Source organism: Mauremys reevesii, linkage group 6 (assembly GCF_016161935.1).
Source record: "Mauremys reevesii isolate NIE-2019 linkage group 6, ASM1616193v1, whole genome shotgun sequence".
Lineage (NCBI taxonomy): Eukaryota > Metazoa > Chordata > Testudines > Geoemydidae > Mauremys > Mauremys reevesii.
The window spans coordinates 105,095,826-105,115,741 of record NC_052628.1 but is presented as its reverse complement, the minus strand read 5'-3'; the positions used below and the strand labels follow the sequence as shown (position 1 = coordinate 105,115,741).

Below are 19,916 nucleotides of genomic sequence, written 5' to 3'. Positions count from 1 at the left end.
CCAGATCGCTCATTTCATTTTTGCATGTCTTCATACACCAGTAGCACAGTATTTTTTTCCAAGAAACATGGTAATGAGTTCAGTTGTTGCCACTGAATGATCTGTTGGAAAGCAGCATATACTACATCACCTATCCACAAAGCTGCCCTGCAATATTGTTATTCTAGGGCTATGCACAGGAGTGGTACCTGCTATTTTGCCAGCCAGAACGGAAAATGTTTTTGCCCCTCCCTCACCCCAGCACAGTGGCCAAGCAAAACGAAAAGAAAAGAAAACAAAACAAAACAAAAAGAAAAGAAACGAAAAGGTCAAGCCGTGCACAGCAGTCTGGTGCCTCCTGGAAGTTGGTGGTTTTGTAGAGAGTAGAAATAGTTAGCATCTGTTTGATACTTCTCTTTTAAAAAATTGCCAAATTGCTGATTCCTGTGGCACTAGGAGTACCTACTTATAATGCAGTTGGTTTTAAATTTTCTGCTTTTAGTACAACAGGTTATGTGCCAGGCCCTGACTCAGGGAGGCACTTAAGCATAAGCTTAACTTTAACCCAGGGCTTTAACAGAGAGAGCTTCACATAGAAAGTATCTATACCTCTCGCAACAAAACCTACATTTTTTTTTAACTTTCTTAGGAGACATCACAATTTGGTTTTTTGTCTATCTTTGTCTAATAAGGTAGTGGTAACCTTCACTTCTACACCGACAGCTACTGGAGATGGTTGAAAGGGAGCTCATTTTAATGTCTTATCTGGATGAGTCAACACCCTCCTGCAGTGTTAGCATTGGTTTCTGACACCACGTCCTGGTGAGGGAATCTGAAACCAAAGTCTCCTGAATCAGAGGTAAAAATGCTACCAGCTGAGCCTTATAGACATTTCTTTTTCTTTCTGATAAGACGACGTACTGACTGTGGAATCACTGTGGCAAGTTGTAAATGATGTATGAAATTAAAAATCCTCCACCCAGTGCAGAGAGAGAACACAGATAACGCTGTGCAGTTACTGCTGTGTTGTGGTATTTGCAGTGATATTTAATTCAGATACATCTTCCAGGAAAATTACCAAGGGCAGAAATCTTAAACAAATGTAACCCTTCTGCCCATCTGAGTTGGCAGCAACAAGGGCCGGGTTCGGTATCCAGGGGTTCTGTTTCAATAACACAATGCAAAACCGGCTCGAGCCCCCACTCAGTGACTTGGGACAATTACATACCACCCCCCGGGCGCCTCAAAGAGGCAATACTTCCCCTCTCGCAAGCACGGAGTCAGAGTGTAGCAAAATCATTTTAATAAAGGAGGGAAACAATGCAGCATTATGTTGGGGAAACACCACAAACAGGATTCATAACACAAACCATGAGAAAAAGACCCACCCCCAAGTAAGTTTGGCAATGTCCCTTTCCCCTCAGGGTCTTAAGTCCAACAACCCAAAAGATCACACCAAAGTCCCAGAAGTCCAACACCCCAAAAGTCTCTTGAGTCCAGCAACCCAAAAGTCTCTGTCTCTGGTCAGTGCAGCCCCAGAGTTCAAAAGTTTATCTGCAGAGTTTTACCCCCCAGCCTGGGTGGAAATGTGGGGGGAAGGGGCACGCAGGGTGTTAAAGGGCATCTTACGTGGTCCGAGGCCGACTGCCGCACCTCTCCGTGGGGTTCTGCTGCACCCTTCACCACGAGCCACTCCACTCAACCAGCTGCCCCGTGAGCCACTCCAGCCATCCCACGAACTGCTCTGCTCCGCTTCACTCCACTCGCTGTCCTGCAAACTGCTCAACTCCACTCCGCTTCACTCCATTCACCATACCGTAGGCCGCTCCAACCATCCCACAAACTGCTCTGCTCTGCCAGCCGCTTAGCAATATATTTTCAGGCTCTCCCACTAGTTAACACAGCACTCAGTGATCTCAGCTCTTAGTAATTTCAGCTCTTTAGTGATTTCAGCTTGTAGTAGGGGAGCCCCAGTGCTGGTGCACCATTGGCCCAAAGTGAATTCAGCACAGCAGCCTGTAACTAGACTCTTAATGGAATCAAAATTAGCTCTGCTATTCAACATGGGAGAGAGGAGGTAGTGCAATTGGTGTTTCAGGCCCTCAAAGGGGGCCCATAACATCAGGTACAAATACCTGTCCCCAGCCTCTCTCAATTCACTGGGTTTTGGAACCCATGTCTCTTGTCTAGCAAGTGCTACTTAGTTGATGGTGAGTCCCTCTGTCATAAAACAGTTCCACTGGCCTTGATTCACATAATCTGCCCCAATAACAGAGAAACTGGGGATCCCACAGCAGCCAAAGTGACTATTTGGGTGGCTGTGGGCTCATGCTAGGCGGAATTGGTGTGCCTATGCAAAGAAGACCAGCCCCTGAAGTTCTTTTCCACAACTCACTGCAATTCACCACCAGATGTCAGGATAGAGCTCATCCTGACTCTGCTTACACAAATAAGAGAGATAGGACAAATATTACCATTAAGGTACATTTTATTTGTTTGTTCTTATTTTTCCACCCTTCATTTGAGCAATGTCCTGCCTGGTGCAGAATCCCTACCCATACACATCTGTGTCCCTATACACAACCACCAGAAACGTACAAAAGCCTTTAGAAATATAAAAAATGTTTAATAGAAGAGATAGGACTGAACCAGATCCCTGAATCAGAAGACCTTGAACTCTGATGGGTGGAAAGTGGTTTTCAAAATCTATTCCCAAAATGCTTTGTGGCTTGGTCTGAACTATAGCAAAGAGCAATTTTTAGAATGTTAAGTCTTCAGTGTTATGGAAATGAATGATTCATCTGGATTCTGTAGTGACATCTAACACTACAGACAAGATAACTAAACAAACAAACAAAAACAAAAAAGAGATGAGAGAAAACCTCCATATCAAGTTTTTTCTGTTTTATTTTGAAATTTTGAAAATTGCCCTATTTCACAAAACATACATGGAAATTAGTATTTTTCTTCTCTTTGGAAATTTGCATGAAAACCAATTTGCTTTCACATGTGATATTTTGAAATATTGGTACAAAAATTAAGAAGCGGGAAATTATAAAATCATTTCCTCTTTCCATCTAATGTAAATGGTCATGATAACCACAATTTAATCTGAGTTTCTTGATTCTACCCTGCTCACTAATCTCTACCAGGACTAGTTCTAAAGCCCCAAACTTCTAAGCAGCCCTTAAACAGCTGATTTAAAAAAAAATTTTTTTTTACAAATAATCTACCACAGAAAAGATTTTACTTCTCTCCTTCCTTCTCCTCTCCATGCCACAGATATAACAGGAACCTGAGTCAGATCAGAATGGGTATTACTGGGTTGCAGTTCAATAATGTATTCTGTATTCAGTGCTGTACCTGTGACAGTTTGGAAGTCCAATATCTCACTCACACAGGGCTGGAACACCTGTGTTATCCCATTAGCGTGCTGGGAATCCAGATTTTTCAGTGATAAATAAAGACTTAATTTCTAGCCTTGGCAGATGTTGCCATGTAGGATCTTAAACCACCTTGATTCACAGAAATGGCATTTTAGATCATTTTTAGAGGCTTTAAAAACTGTCAGCATTAGTTCTTCCTTTTCCCTTTTTCTTTGGCATGGCATAAATACAGCAATGCTATAAGTTCATGTCTACGTAGGCAATCCAATTAATTGCTTCATGTGAGATAGAGTGGATGGCATAGATACCACCAGAATGTGATTGTTTGGATTATTGGTTGATGAGACATCCTATAGATTGGGCTCCTTTTCTGCAGTCACAAATAGAATTATGTCTCAGTCCCCATTTATGAAGAAGGAAGGCGATCTACCATGCGATGTGTGGATGCATTGACCATATTTTCCATGAGAGTGAAAAGCCATTGGGTTCTTTGATTGAGATCTTGATAGGGTATTTGTTTGGGACATTGGTATCCTTTCACCTCACATGCCATTGATCTTTGGGGCAAAACCCTGAGTCTTCAAGCTCTTGCACTTGCAAGCCAAGGAGGATTTCTGGATTTGAGTCATAATCTTGATATGTTATTTAGGTCTTCATGTATTGGAAGATCCTTGGTCCCTCAAAAAAAAAAACAGTAGTCCTGAAGGATTCTCATGGCCTTGTGAATTTGGGATGGGTGGAAGTGCACCAGCATGGGAAACCACAGTTGTGGTGTTGATTTTACTGTGCCCATAATGATCTGCATGATGGTGTTTGAGAGTTGACAAGAAATGTGGGAGCTATGTGTCCAGAAGAGTGAGAAGAATCCTGTGGTAAACAAGTGTCAATGAAGAGGTCCATAGAGTTTTTGCATTGGCTCCCCCAGGAAGTTCCTTTCATTTTCTGGGGGAGATTTACATGCATCTCTATTGCATCATGGATATTTTTCAGGTGCTAGTGGTTTGTGATCTAATGTTACATCAAGATATTTCAAGTTGGGATTGGGTTTTATCTGCTGGCTACAGGAGTCCACATGAAGCTACACCCTAGCCTTTCAACTGTTTGATGGAACACTGACACAATAGTCTTACCGGGGTTTGGTTTTATTTGCCAAGAAATAGTTTTCCATGTTTGTAAGATCCTTGGTCAGGAAACATTCTATGATCAGTTAATTTTGTGCCTGTGTATACGAACAATGTCATCAGCATAAACAAGTTTTTGTGATGATATTTGGGGAAAGTCACTATTGTTAATATTACACAGGATCAGTGCTAGGACTTATCGTTGTAGTAGACTGCTAGTAGAATCAATTTTACCAAATGAACAGGCAGGTTTCTGACCAGGCCGCAGCTGCACCAACCAAGTATTAGGATGGGATTCCAGTGAAAACTCAAGATTGGGGAAGCTTTCTTAGACTTATCTTATACTTTCTGACACTGTATGGAGCAACGCCCTTTTTCTGAAAGTCAGCCAAATTATCCCATGATAAATTTCTTCAGAGAAGTTCTGACCAATCATAGGTTTCTGGTATTCTTGGTGATCAGGTCAGCAGACCATGCGCTCCTTCCCTTTTTTAGGCCTGTACAGTTGGACTAATGGTACTAAGGGGACCTCTCTTTACAAGGCAGAAAGATAGGGAATATAGTACCAATAAAACAAATGTTATACCCTCTAATACATATCAACAATAGCTTTTCTGCAAAATATGTTCCATAAACAGAGTCCCTAATGGAGTCTGATGGTATATAGTGACTTTGCCACTCTCGAGCAATTTGGTCATCCAAACTCATGCACTAAAATCTTTGCACTAGCATACCTAGCCTTCATATGTATAGTCATATATTTTACTGTGCATAAAATGCCAAAAAAACACCAACCCAATGTGACATTAAAGCAGAGGGTTAAAATAACACAATGGTCAGTCCCAAAACAGTGTAACTCTGCCATGTTGTGCATACTACATAGCTGGTGCTGTATATCCAGGAAAACAAATAACAACAAAACAATAGTTTACACTATGCATTTTTTTTTAAATCTCAGAATAGAAAAATGTGACATGTGTAACATGGCTGTTAACTTGCTATAGGGATCTTAATTTCTGCATTTCCTGACTTTTTGAATGGGTATATTGTCATTTTGACACACAGGAAGTTTTGCATACAACTCTTGCTAACATTAATGAAAGTAACAAAGTAAAAATCTTACCTGGGAATGGAATTGCACCCCTAAGCCTATACCACATTTTCCTATTCATATCTCCTCACTGGCAGATATGCTATTCTCTTATAAAAATCTATATTTACCTTGAAAGCAATGTTTAATTATATTTATTTTATTCATTAAAATCTCAGCAAATATCAGTAAAATATATAAACAGAGGAAAGAAAGGAAATATAGGGCCTGGATGTAGACCAATATCCTGTCTCCAACAGAGGCCAGTACCAGAGAGATGCTTTAAGGAAATGCACACTTTATTTCCTGGTTCTATTTACTTAACATGGGTCGGGTTTACAAAGGTCAATACCCCTGATATATGACAGGGGTCATTATCCACTGACTCAAGTGGCTACTGTTTCAACATCGACCAGGAATGGAGCTTGACCAAGGGATTAGTTGAGTTCAGTATATCCCCTCAGCAGATTCTGTTGTGGAACTCCTCTAGACCTTCAGATATAAAATAGCATTTCCCACTCCAAGTGGAAAACCTTCAGGGAAGGCTATATCAATACTATCTACCCTAGCTTGGGATGAATCCCCCTTGCATGTGCTGGGTAATGAGGCAGCCCAGGAAGGTGCAACTTACACTTCCTTATACCAACCCTAGTCAATACAACTTAAAAACAACAACAGCAACAAGTGAAAATTTTAGTGGTAGAGTAATATGAGAAGAGATATCTACATTAACAAATGGCTTGTGGAAGATAAAATTTTGTCTTAAGTAAATAATCTCCATAAAAATAGCACACACACAAAAAAGTTCCTTGATCTATTTTTATAGCTTGGAGTGCAGCCCGTCTTCCAATGTTTCAGGAGTATTTTCTTAAGTAGAGCACACTGTTTTTGGCTAGGTTCAGCAGGAAGGCTTTTTAGTGTGTAAGCTCTTCAGAGCAGGACTATAGCTTTGTATGTTTTTATCCAGCATGTAACACAACAGGGATCCTGATCTTGATCCCACTGCCTGTAGGTGCTACTGCAATATAGGCATTCATTAATAATTTTCATTATGTGACAATAGGCAGAGTTTGATGCTTGGTATAAGAAGACAAGTCCTCACCAAGCTTGAAACAAAAGCTACATAACTGTTGCAGATTCAATAAATTATTCCTTAACAAAAAAGTAATTCCAAAAGAACACTAATCCCTGAACACCTCCCTATGTCTTCTCCTGAAGCTTGCCTGCTCTTAGGGGTCCTTTCTGTCTGCCTCACCCTCTCTGGCACATGGCTTCTCCCACCTCTCTTTTATTCAGGGTGGAGTCTAATGAGACACTTCCACCCTGATGCAGCAGTATTTAACCTACTGTTCCTTGCTGGATTCCAACACTTGCTAATAGAGTGGGACAATAGGAAAAGTCCACAACCCTGTTATATTTGGGTTGATTTGAAAGGCATATACTTTTCTTAGCATGCTGCCTACTTGTTCCCAAGTGGGAAGCAACAGGGGCAATTTTGTGACAGCACCACAGGATGTGCCAAAGATTTGAAGGGGAACATTTAAATCACCAACATCTGGCTGAATCAGAGAGCTTTGCTTTATTCAGTCTTTCAGTAATGCCTACTGAGAATTTGATTTGTGTGAACGGAAGAGAAAGATGTTTTCCCAGCACCGTTTCAAATAAACACTCATTTTTACCATGAATATGTCCCTAATTCTGCCACCCAGTCTCATTTGTTTCTAGATGCTGGATAGAGTTTGTGTGTTAGGATATTTATTCATATAAAGGTTCTGCCAAAACAGAAATTACTATAGGGGAGTCACAAAGTACCTGCTAGAAATAATATTCAATGTGGATCTTATTTGTAGACATGATATGTACTCTGAACTTTTATTTGTAATAGATAAGAATCAAGTGCTTCAAAATTTGGAGCAATGTCAGTAAATCCCAAGGTATTATGTCTTACCTAGGTGTATTCGTCGGCTCTTTTATTACCTTTTTGCTGCTTCATATTTTCCAAAATGGTATGTATTTTATGAATGTTAAAGAAAAGTTAAAAAATGCTAAGACAATTTGATAAAGGTACCTGAAGAGTGAAAACTGGGGATATAAAGAACTTAGAAATGGCCACAGAAAATTAGAACAATAGTCAATCTATTCTGACTGTATCTCTCTGATAGTGGCCAGTACCGGTTACCTCAAAGAAAGGTGTAAAATCCTATAATGGAGAATTAAACAAAAAGATTCTTTCTAAAGCTGTGAAGTGAGTAGTTGTCGTATGTCTTCAAATATTGCGTAGAAATTTGTAACTGAACTTGTAAAACTGCAGAGAGTCTTATTCTTCATATAAATGTTTAATCTTTTTAAAATTTAAATGGGCTCTTTGACTTAATACGATCTTGTAGAAGCAAATGCTATGAGTTCAATTTTGCATGATGCATAAAAGTGTTTTGTTTTAAAAGTTGTTGCCTTTTAATTGGATATTCTCTTATTCTTGAATTGTATAAAGGTGGGTAAGAGTGTCCGGATGACCATATCTATACCATTCATTATTTATGTTCCTTTCATCATGTAATTTCTTATACTGTTTTTTCCTCTCAACTAAATGGGTGAGATTTTAAAAAGTGCCCAAGTGTTCCACTATTAAAAGTCATCCAATATTCCTAAACTTTTAAATCTTCTGTCATATGGAATTCTTTGCATGCCTCTAATTATTTCTGCTGTCTTTGTCTAGACTTTCTTCTTTTGCTGCTATATCCATTTAAAAATGGGTACCATGAATTGAGCACATGGTGTTCAATGTCATGGTAAACCATCAATTTAAGTAATATAATGCATTCAGTGTTGTTCTCTGTTCCTTTCTTAATACAGCCTTACATCTTATTTACTTTTTTGACCATTGTTGTACATGGAGTTTATTCAGCTAATTTAGAATGATACTGAAAAAATGCTATTTACAATGTTTTGTATATTTATAATATACTATACTAATTAGCAAATATTTAAATCCAGGAAGACTAATTCACTGATTTGTCATGATAACAACACCACCACTTTATTATTTAATATATACGGACGGTGTGCTTAATCTTAGTAAGATATGTTTAGAAATCTTTAGGGTGACTTTGCAAGGCCTTTCAGTGGAAAGTCTGTTTGAAACAGTACTACATCAAACTGAACTAGGTACCTTTTAGTTGGTGCTGGCAGGGTCTACGTAGGGCAGTTAGAGCATAACACATTAGCATAGTCTACAATTCATATCCCCATTGTCCAAACTGTGCTGCTGTGTAGACAAGACTTAGATAAAGATACACACCATCTCTTGATGGAGGGGCTATCTACAGTGATCATTACTGTATGTATCAAACATCTTAATGTACAGACTACAAAATCTGTCAAGGCTTATATCTCTCATTGATAAAAGCCCTGCTGGAAGCTGCTCTCCTCAGTGACATAGCTACTACCACATCATATTGGCTAAAACAGTCAATGTCATTATGAAGCAGATTGACAGATCACCAAGTGATAGGAGGATGGGTATGAGCTGAGGGTGAAGCTAAGACACTGCTATTGAGATCTTGCATATAGCCTGTGCATATAATATTTTGAAGGTCCAAGATGTTTAAGGTTACTGATTTTGGTTTATTTTATTTTGAAGTAGATTTGGAGGATTCATTGGTTCAACCATTTAAAGTCTAAGATAGGCCTTTGTCATCTGACTTCTAAGATACAAAAAAACAGAGAGAAGATTCCTCAAGAAACCATTCTGAATCCCTTATGGATTTTAAGAGAGAGACGATGTCTATGATTATAGGGAGCTTTTTAGATAGTAGGGTTATCAGGTATAGACTGGCTGAAACTCAAACTTTCTGGTTCACAAGAAATTTTGATTTTTAAAATTTGGTTTCTGTTAGATTTGGAGTGAAACCAAATTTTTAGAAATTTCCTGAGAACTGGAAATGCTGCAAATTTTCATTACAGAAATATTTTCTGAAACAAAACATACTTCCTGGCTCAGCTCCACCATTCCGCCACCAGTAGTGGACAAAAGTGAAACTGAGAAGAATCATGTCAGTTTCACTCAACAGCTGCCATGGCTTCAGGGGTGTGTCACTCCAGGGCAGGTCCACCATGCAGACTGCCCTAAGCTTCCCACCCAGAGCTTCCAGACTTCGTGGTCAGCTAGCTCCCAGGGCTGCTCAATTCTCACAGCCTGGTAAGCCAGTTACCACCAGAGTCAGGCATCCCAGTGAGCTAGCTGTCCGAGGAGTCCAGAAATGCTGAGGTCCATGGCCTCAGGCTCTGCCCTAGAGCTGCAGATCCCAGAAGTCCATACCAGGAGTACCAAGCTCCTGGCTCAATGGCAGGGCTTCTAGGATCCTGCTACACATCATGGAACCTAGACTCTGAAGGCCCTGTCAGAAGCTGGGGCTCTCAGGGCTTCCATTGCTGCCAGACTGCCAGAGCCGTGGACCATATGAGCCCAGGGTCCCCAGAAGCCCCACCAGTAAGTGAGACAGGCTGGCAATGAACGAGGCAGGTTTCCAATGAAAGTTCATTGAACCCTATAGGTTTCTATGAAACATTTCAAGTTAAATGAACTGGTATTTTCCAACAAAAAATTCCCAACCAGCGCCGGCCGAGTGTCATGGGGTACTAGTGGGAAGGGGGACACACTCAGAAGAGCACTCCCTATGGGGCATTGTTTGAAGTGACTGAGTTCCATACTTCCAAGAAGTACAGAAGCCATCATTCCAGAATTATATTCTATTTCCCTGCCAAAGAACAGCATTGCTCCACATCCATATCTCAAGTAAAGATCTTCTCTTGTTCCTCCTCCAGTTTCTTTGTTCCTGCTGTATGATGTGTGCATTTAAAATGTGCAGGGCTTCTGCAGCAGGCTTTCCATTGTAAAAAATGTCTCATATATTAGACTTCTTGGTGTCAATAGCATTTTGAGATAATGCTGAATTACAATGGAAATCCTTTACAAATACTCTTTCACACAACCATAAATTAAGATGTCAAGAACATGAGGTGCTGACCTCCCAGCATGAGCAAAGAGAAGGAGGTGAGTTAGGGGGATAAATCTCTTAATTAGAAATGTTTGTCTTCTAGAATAAAACATTTATGTGGAGAAACAGTCATGAATAATGTTTAGCATCTTCAGATGTATATCCATGTACAACAGAGAAAGTCTAGTCTGCACATATAAGCAGTTGTAACATTTTTGAATAAGGCTTAGATTTCTAAATGTTGAATATAGCTGATTAATAGGATCTTGATTCATTTGTTTCCTAAAGAAACAGGGGACAATTTTTTAAAAGTACAATTGTAAAATTGCAAAAAGAAGTTTGTAATTTCTGCAAATCATAGTACCTAGTATCTGTACACAATGCTGCAAAGTAACACGGCACACTGCCTTAAGTACAAGGTTTTTTTTAAGAGTAACTGTATATATGTTTCAAAAGGAAACATTACACTCACTTTGCAAGAATGGCTGAAGCTCAGTGATGTGAACAATACTACACAGTGTATGATGAGGAAAATAATAATCAAAGAGAACAATCACAATAGAATTGGAACATCCCACACACTGTAGACTGCTAGAAAATTACAAAAGCAGTAGTGCTTTCTTATTCTCCCCTTCCCCCCACCAATCCACTCCCTCCAACTCCAAATAAACAGGAGAGGAAAAGAAAAAAAATAAGCAATAAATCAGACCCTAATATCACTAAGCTTGGATACTGGCTCTCTGCCAAGCGTCAGCCTTAGGATTGGCTGATTTAGTTTGCAGAGGAGATGGGAGGGCAAGAAAGGTGTGGAATGCAAGATATTAGAGTTATAATTGAATTGGAGTTATAATTGAATATTTATCCCCAAAGTTTTATTTTAGGAGAAGGTGTTTATTTCTGGTTCTCCCTAAACACTTTTGACAAAATAATGGCCCAGGCTCTGTCAGAGACCATTAGCAACTCACAGTCCCAGCTGCAGCCTGATTACCTACAGAGAAACACATTGCACAGCCAAAAGAGTAATAAAGAGCCTGAAGAAAATTAGGGTCCTTCATATGTTCAGTCATACTGTACAAAGAGCCAAATTTTGTACATACACAGTTCTCCACTTGGCCACATTTGATGGCAGACTTTGGCACAAAGTAGAAGAATATAAATATGCTTAGCAATGAAAAAGGAGGAGAGATCAAATATTATAGGGTAACACTAAAGAGTTATGTATGGTTTTTGAATGAATAAAGGACAAGGTTTTTCAAAAGTGGGTTCCTAAAGTTAGGCTCCTAAACTCATATTTAGGCACTTCAATAACTGGCCAGATTTTCAAATATTTGAGCAACCAATAGCTCCCACTGAAGTCAATGAGAGTTTCTTGGGTGCTTGTCATTTTGAAAATCAAGCCACCTATTTAAGCACCTAAATATGGATTTTAAAAAATCATGATGTAAAATATTCCAAATTACTGAATTCCTGTAAAGGTGGCAATAGTTCTCTCAGTTGTAGACTCTGCTAGCAAATACTCTACCTTGACGCCATTATGTGACATTGCATTCAGTGCAGATTGACAAAATCAACCGTGTTGTGAAGTAGGCAAAGTGACAGAACTTGCAGGTAATACTGCATTAAATGGTCTCCTTTACAATTTACAAACTCAGTTGTGTGTGTGTAAATTGTACACACCACACAACCAGGAATGAATTCTCATTGCCCTCAGGAATGTCCTTACATCTCAAGGTTGAGGACATTTGCCAGGGCAGTGTGAGCAAGGCATGAACTGAAGCCAGTTGCGTCATTGCTGCCCTCTGGATTAACAGAAGGTTTCAGTTTCCAGTATCTGTTGGACTCAACCTTCCCAAGCAGAAATATTCACAAAATAAGAAACCTAACTGTTAGCATAATTTTATTGATGCAAGACATCTGTATATAACTTGTTGGCGTCTGGCAAGGTTTCTAACATGTAGAATTCAGTTTTGCAATTGCAATTTCCCAATTGGCAAAGAAAGTATATAACTGTATAAGAAATGTTCACTCATTACAACAAATGGGGGGAGGGAGGATCATGCATGGAGAACTAACTCTTTGGAAAAATATTACATATACATATATGCACATATTTTCCATTGGAAGATATAAATTACATTGGAAATTTTTCACAACAAAAGATTAACATCATAGCATTGAGTACAGAAAATATGGTGGATTCCATTGTGAATGTAGACCCTTCATTGTGAACTTTTTGGTAGAGGTTAAACTCAGCTCAAAAGCTCATATACCAAACACTCTAGGCTATTGTAAAACCCTTTAAAATTCCTAGCAATATTTTACAGAATTAGTTTGTTTTAGATTACTATTGAAATCCTTCCAGGCTAATGAAGTTATTCAGTAATATTTGAAGGTTTTCTTTAGTATTCCTGAAGGACTTTTAAAGTAATCTGATGGATAATAACATACTATTTCTAAAGTATATCTGAAGATAATAATAGGATTCTAGAAATTTCAGTGGTACACTGGAGAATATTAAAACTCTCTCTGAAGAAATCCCAGAGGACAATTTTACATTTATATTTTACTAAACAAAAGGGACTTTTCCATTAGAAAAAACAGAGCTCTGCTATTCAGTTAAGTGGAACCAACAACAACGACTTCTTAAATATATGCAACTAAATTCCCCATATCAAGCAGCAAACCATAATAAATGCATTATGCAAGAGATAAGTGAAGGTGAACACTGTGCTTACAGCTATTTCTGATAGAAGAAGCCAGAGGACTTGGAGTATGGCTTGCCAATCAGACGGGGCAATATGAGCATCCACATAGAAAAAAATAGACTATCAACTGTATAAAAGTACTGCCAGCTGCAAGATAATGAGGGTTAAATACACAAGAAGTCTGTAGGGATTCTTGTATTGTTTCCGAGCTAAATGCTGAATTATCCTCATCTCAACAAAGTCTCGAGATTGAGCTGGACAAACAATTAGAACCACTTATTCACTGAATTATAGCCTTTTTCCTGTTTGTGAAATGTTCATGAACATATTTTTATTTTTACAAATGATTATTATTTATTATAGCCTGCCAAAGACTTTATGGAAATATCGGGCTGTGGGTTGCAGCATCTGTATTCCCAACATGAGTTTGCTATTACAATTGTATGACCAGTCATTTTCATTGTGTGATATTGTTTCTGGTTCCTGATTGGAAGAAAATAGCCGTAATAAGGAAGGGAAGGGCTTGATGGCTGAGCTTTGAGTCTCTCATGCAGAAAATATGAGACATTTGCTGAGTTAGGAAGAGAGAGGAAGACCAGATTAGGGAAATTCAAAAAAACCTTTTTTTTTTTCCCTATGTGACTTGAGTCAGGCCTTCCCTGAGGCAACACAGTTAGAAAAATTAGACTACTAGAATAGCTGGGGTTAGATTTAAAAAAAAAGGTTGGTTTCTTTGGTATGTGCAGCTAGCCAGCTCCCTCTTCATAATCTAGGAAGCACAAAGACCGTATTAAATAGCAGTCTTTTGCAGTGTAACTGGAAAGTCACCAGATTTGGGCTATTTCAGACTGGAAGGGGTGGGAGGCCAGTGCCAAAGTCTCAAAGCCCTCATAGTGAATGACCTGTCAACCCCCTACCCCCCATTTTTTATAATGAAGGAGATTTCTGAGGATATATGATATATATCTGGTAAATATCAATTTAGCTATGTAATTTGTTAGTACCAATCACTGAAGTTTTCATATTTTCCTTTTCCAGGTCCCAGATTACAAGCTCTGAACCTTGTATACTTTTTGCATCATGAGTTTACAGATAAAACTTGCTTTTCCTTGCTGAACAATTTTATGTGTATTTTTTTTAATATTAGCATTATGGTAACATTGAGAGGCCCCAGTCAGGGTTGGGATTCTGTTATACTAAAATTGAATGAGAATAAGAGGAAAACAGTTGGCTTTTCCCACAGTTTTCCTCTACTTCTTTCTCTCTCTTTTTTAAATAATATAGGAGTCTCTTGCTTGAAATGAGTTTTGAGCTAAGTCAGGCAAACCTAACAGGGCAAGAGTCTAAATGGGAGCTACAGCTCTGAGAATCTAATATCGTCATTGGTCAAAGCATTGCTGTGTCACTGTGGAATACTGAGTAGAGCGGAATATAAAACAAGACTGCTAGCTCCACCACTCTTTGCAACAAGGTAACAGCTAATGGCATTACTGATTTACCATGTGAACCAATTGGGGGAAAAGTGAACTCCCACAGGAACTAAGCACCATCAGAAACCTCGTCAACTGCTCCAAGGACAAAGCACATTTGTCTCACTTGCCTTCCTTAACAAATACACAGCAACATGAAGATATATTAAAAAAATAAAAATAAAAAAACAAACAAACAGCATAAACCCTCCCAAAATAAAACACTCCACTACAAACACTTCTCCCTCTTAGAAGAGGATAAGAGAACCAACACCAGATGTGTGTGTGTGTATGAGGTCTGATCCAGAGCCCACTGAAGTCAAAGTACAGACTCTCATTGACTTCAGTGGGCTGCGGATCAGGCTACAAACTGTGAGGGGACCATCTCTGGGATAGGGCTGAGGCTAGCCACAATATTCCCCCAAACTCTGCTTTTTACTCTGTTCTTACTACTGAGAATAAAAAGAACAATAGGAGGAGCAGTTTCAGCGGCAGAAGGTGGAGAGGGAAACACAGGACAGGAGGAAGAGAGTGAGAAAAGGGGCCAGGGAAGTATAAGCAGGGTCTGCATGAACTCTCCTCTAGCATCTAGTGACCTCAGGAGAAGACTATATTTGCATAGACACATCTGCTATGCCTAGACCAACCCGCTTTGCCAAAAAACACAAAACAAAAAAAAAACCAGTTGTGGCTGTGGGTTAAAATTCACATTAGTGAATGCATACGTAATGAGATGTTATCCTTATTGCCATGTAGACAAACCTTAAGATCTGAAATGACTAAGACCTGCGCTAGGTAGAGGAACCTCAGAACATAGCCTCACCAAAGTGAGTAAAACCAGCAAGGAATGGCAGCAGTGAGCAGAGCCAAAGGTGGCCATGAAGGGCAGAGGCCGCAGTAGCAGCGAGGTTCCCTGCAGTCTGGTGACATCACTAAGAGCTGAAATCACTAAGAACTGGGCTCAGTGGTGGAACCTCAGAACACAGCATCACAAAGGCAGCAAGCAGTGTCAGCAGCAGGGTGAACAGTGGCAGTGAGTTGCAAGCAGCAGCAGAGACAGTGGGCAGAGGCAGAAAAAGAGGCATTGTTCGCTCCTCCTCTCCTTTTCAGGCATGGCAGGTGAACGCACCCCTGAATTCTGAGACTTTGATGACTTTGGACAATCAACTGTGAGTGTGATGCAGCAGAGCGAAAGGGAAGTGGCCTGTTAAAGGGACATTTGTGCATTGGACTTTCGCACTGCAAGTTGGTAAACCGAGGCAAAAGAAACTGCTCAATGTACTGTGGCAGTTTACTTGTGGTTTGCATGCTTATTGAATCATCGTTGAGGCATTTTTCCAAATTCCTGCTGAGATTCCCCTTCCCTTTTAATACAAATTTTCTTTTGTTATATGCCGTGTAGTTATAGCCGTGTCGGTCCCAGGATCCTAGAAAGACAAGGTGGGTGAGGTAATATCTTTTATCGGACCAACTGCTGCTGGTGAGAGAGAGAAGCTCTTCTTCAGGGCTGTGTGGCTCGAAAACTTCTCTCTTTCGCCAGGAGCAGTTGGTCCAATAAAAGACATTTCCTCACCCAGCTTCTCTCTTCTTTTGTTGTAGACATTTCAGTGTTTGCAGATGGGGAAGGATAGCCTCTTAGCAGTGCCTGGGGCAGTGTTTAGTTTTACCAGATTACTGGGTAGAAGTTCAGGCCAGTTCTGGTTTGTATTGTTAAGAGGAACCCCTAGATATTCAACCTGGCCCTCATTACTGCCCACACCACCTGGCAGAAGAGATATCAAAGGACTGCAGGAGAGATATCATGCCAAAAATCTCTTCAAGCAGTAAACATCCATCCATTGTGAATCTTGGCTGCTAAGGACTGCTAGGAATCCCAGTAGTTTTACCCTTTCTCCACAATTTTTGGTCCATAGCCACTTCATGTTCACTTCAAACATCTTCCAAATGGGGAGGAGGGGGAGAATCAATTCAAAGGGATTGAAGGGAAGACATAACATATTAGACTTTTGGTTCTAATTAGGGCTGTTGATTAATTGCAGTTAACTCACACAATTAACTCAAAAAAATTAACTGCGAATAAAAAAAATGAATCATGATTAATCACACTGTTAAACAATAGAATACCAATTTGAATTTATTAAATATTTTTGAATATTTTTCTACATTTTCAAATATATTGATTTATATTACAACACAATACGTGTACAGTGCTCACTTTATATCATTTTATTACAAATATTTGCACTGTAAAAATGGCAAACAAAAGAAATAGTATTTTTCAATTCACTTCATACAAGTACTGTAGTGCAAACTCTTTATTGTGAAAGTGCAACTTACAAATGTAGATTTTTTTGGTGATATAACTGCACTCAGAAACAAAACAATGTAAAACATTAGAGCCTATAAGTCCACTCAGTCCTACTTCTTATACAGCCAATTGCTAAAACAGACAACTTTGTTTACATTTACAGGAGATACTGCTGCCTGCTTCTTATTTACAGTGCCACCTGCAAGTGAGAACAGGTTCACATGGCACTTTTGTAGCCAGCATTGCAAAGTATTTACGTGCCAGATATGCTAAACATTCAGATGCCCCTTCATGCTTCGGCCACCATTCCAAAGGACATGCTTCCATGCTGACAATGCTTGTTAAAAAAATAATTAAATTTGAGGCTGAACTCCTTGGGAGACAATTGTATGTCTCCTACTCTGCTTTACCCACATTCTGCCATATATTTCATGTTATAGCAGTCTCAGATGATGATCCAGCACATGTTCGTTTTAAGAACACTTTCATAGCAGATTTGACAAAACGCAAAAAAGGTACCAATGTGAGATTTCTAAGGATAGATACAGCACTTGAGCCAAAGTTTAAGAATCTGAAGTGCCTTCCAAAATCTGAGAGGGTCGAGATGTGGAGAATGCTTTCAGATGTATTAGTAGAGCAACACTCCAATACGGAAACTGCAAAACGCGAACCACCAAAAAAGAAAATCAACCTTCTGCTGGTGGCATCTGATTCATATGAAGAAAATGAACACACGTCGGTCCACTCTGCTTTGGATCGTTATTGAGCAGAACCCGTCATCAGCATGGATGCATGTTTTCTGGAATGGTGGTTGAAGCATGAAGGGACATATGAATCTTTAGCACATCTGGCACATAAATATCTTGCGATGCTGTCTACAACAGTGCCATGCGAACACCTGTTCTCACTTTCAGGTGACATTGTAAACAAAACATGGGCAGCATTATCTCCTTCAAATTGTAACCAAACTCGTTTGTCTGAGCGATTGGGTGAAGTAGGACTGAGTGGACTTGTACATTCTAAAGTTCTATATTGTTTTATTTTTGAATGCAGTTATTTTTTGTACATAATTCTACATTGGTAAGTTCAACTTTCATTATAAAGAGATTGCATTACAGTACTTGTATTAGATTAATTGAAATATAATTTTTATAGTGCAAATATTTGTAATAAAAATAAATATAAAGTGAGTACTGTACACTTTGTATCCTGTGTTGTAATTGAAATCAATATATTTGAAAATGTAGAAAACATCCAAAAATATTTGAATAAATGGTATTCTATTAACAGTGCAATTAATCGCATGATTAATCGTGATTAATTTTTTTTAATCACATGACGGCCTTAGTTCTAATGTGCTGTCATTATTATGAATTCCATCCGAAATATTGCTTCAAATTTCATTAAGATCCTTTTTTGAATGCCACAGTAATATTCATTATTTAGTCACTTTTTCTGAATTCTAGTGTTGTTAGCATAACTAATTGGCAAATCTCAATTATTTTTTAGGAAAAAGAAGATATAGATCTGAAAAGAGGCATTCTTGTTATAATTTAGATTCCAAGAAGTTCTGTAATGATGAAATTTAGACAGAGAACCCAATCTTTTAAAATGATCTTTACAGTCCAAGAACACTCCACCCACATTTTTAATCATAATATAAATTTAGGTCCTTTTGATAGTGTCTTGCATCAGTTGACACTGCCTCTCAGTTTCTTTGAGACTTTACTATGCTGAATGATTTTTTTATGTGGAGAAATTAAGAATGAAATTTTCAAAAAAGGAGAAGAAAGTGCTGTAAAAAAGGGGAAGAAGGACAGATAGAACTTCGGTATACGCTGCTGGATAAAGATGTGATCCAAATTCTCACTGCCCTGTGCTGCTCTTCTCCCAGAATTTCTTGAGATGTTTTTAGTCTGCATCCATTATCACAGTGCTCTAACCTGTCTTTTCACCTCACCCATCATCCATCTAGTCTTCTTTCTCCATCATTATATTTTATGCTCCTTGGTTGCTATTCTGTTATTAGTCACACTGAACTATCATCATCTATTCTGGTCACACATTCAAACCCATTGCCAATTTTTTCATTTTTGACAATTTCCACAATGTCCAGGACTTTGATTCTGTTCTCATATTCACAGCTCCATTGTCTTCTGACTGTCCCTATTCACATGCAAATTGCAAACTGTACGCGTTGTTTTTTGGCTCACAATCAGGTTACAACAAGAGGGCTTGAATGTAGCTTTGCGAAAGTGCTTTTGGATAGTGCACATTGCAATATTGACTTTTCTCATTTAAAATGTGGATTATCAATTAAACGTGTAGGCAGTGAATCACATTGCATCATGTTAATTGCTCGACAATGTGTCACAGTGAATTTCTAAGGAATGACACATTTTTTGGTATTATAAATCATTAGTTTATAAATCATCAGTCAGTTAGCATCCAGGATTCCTTAATACTCTGAATTACCCTTATTTTCATTAGAGTGTTGTCTTGCTTCTAGAAAGGCTGGGATTGCTTGGAGTGGCATATGAAGAAATTCCCTTTCCACCTCATGAAAATTAGGAAAGCTTATCCCAGATATCCTCTTCTTTAAAATACATAAAAACAAAAATGCAAACGGAACATTTAATATAAAATCAACACAAACCGGCAATGGCCATCTCTCCATTCACACTTCTACTGTTATACAAACTGCCCCCTTTAAGGCCTACTGCTGCAGTGTTTTGGAAAAGAGGCTAGACTGGAAGCCAGCTCAGTGCTGCTCACCTGGTCAATACAGAGTAAAATAAGATGGTCTTCTTTCTCCAAGTCAATGAGCACCTTGTCTTCACAAGTATATACTCTAAGCCTCT

General features: G+C 38.9%; 1 protein-coding gene and 1 long non-coding RNA gene across 13 annotated transcripts in view; one reads left to right on the top strand and one right to left on the bottom strand.

Moving 5' to 3' along the window:
* The window catches only part of PTPRD (protein tyrosine phosphatase receptor type D), a 1,010,945-nt gene that overhangs the window by 559,816 nt on the left and 431,213 nt on the right, over positions 1-19,916 (bottom strand). The window lies entirely within an intron of this gene.
* Positions 15,764-19,916, top strand: part of LOC120407469 — a 155,052-nt gene continuing 150,899 nt past the window's right edge. For all 11 annotated transcript variants that reach the window (XR_005600000.1, XR_005600005.1, XR_005600004.1 and 8 more), the window contains exon 1: positions 15,764-15,916. This is a non-coding gene — a long non-coding RNA (uncharacterized LOC120407469). The remainder of the gene's footprint in view (positions 15,917-19,916) is intronic.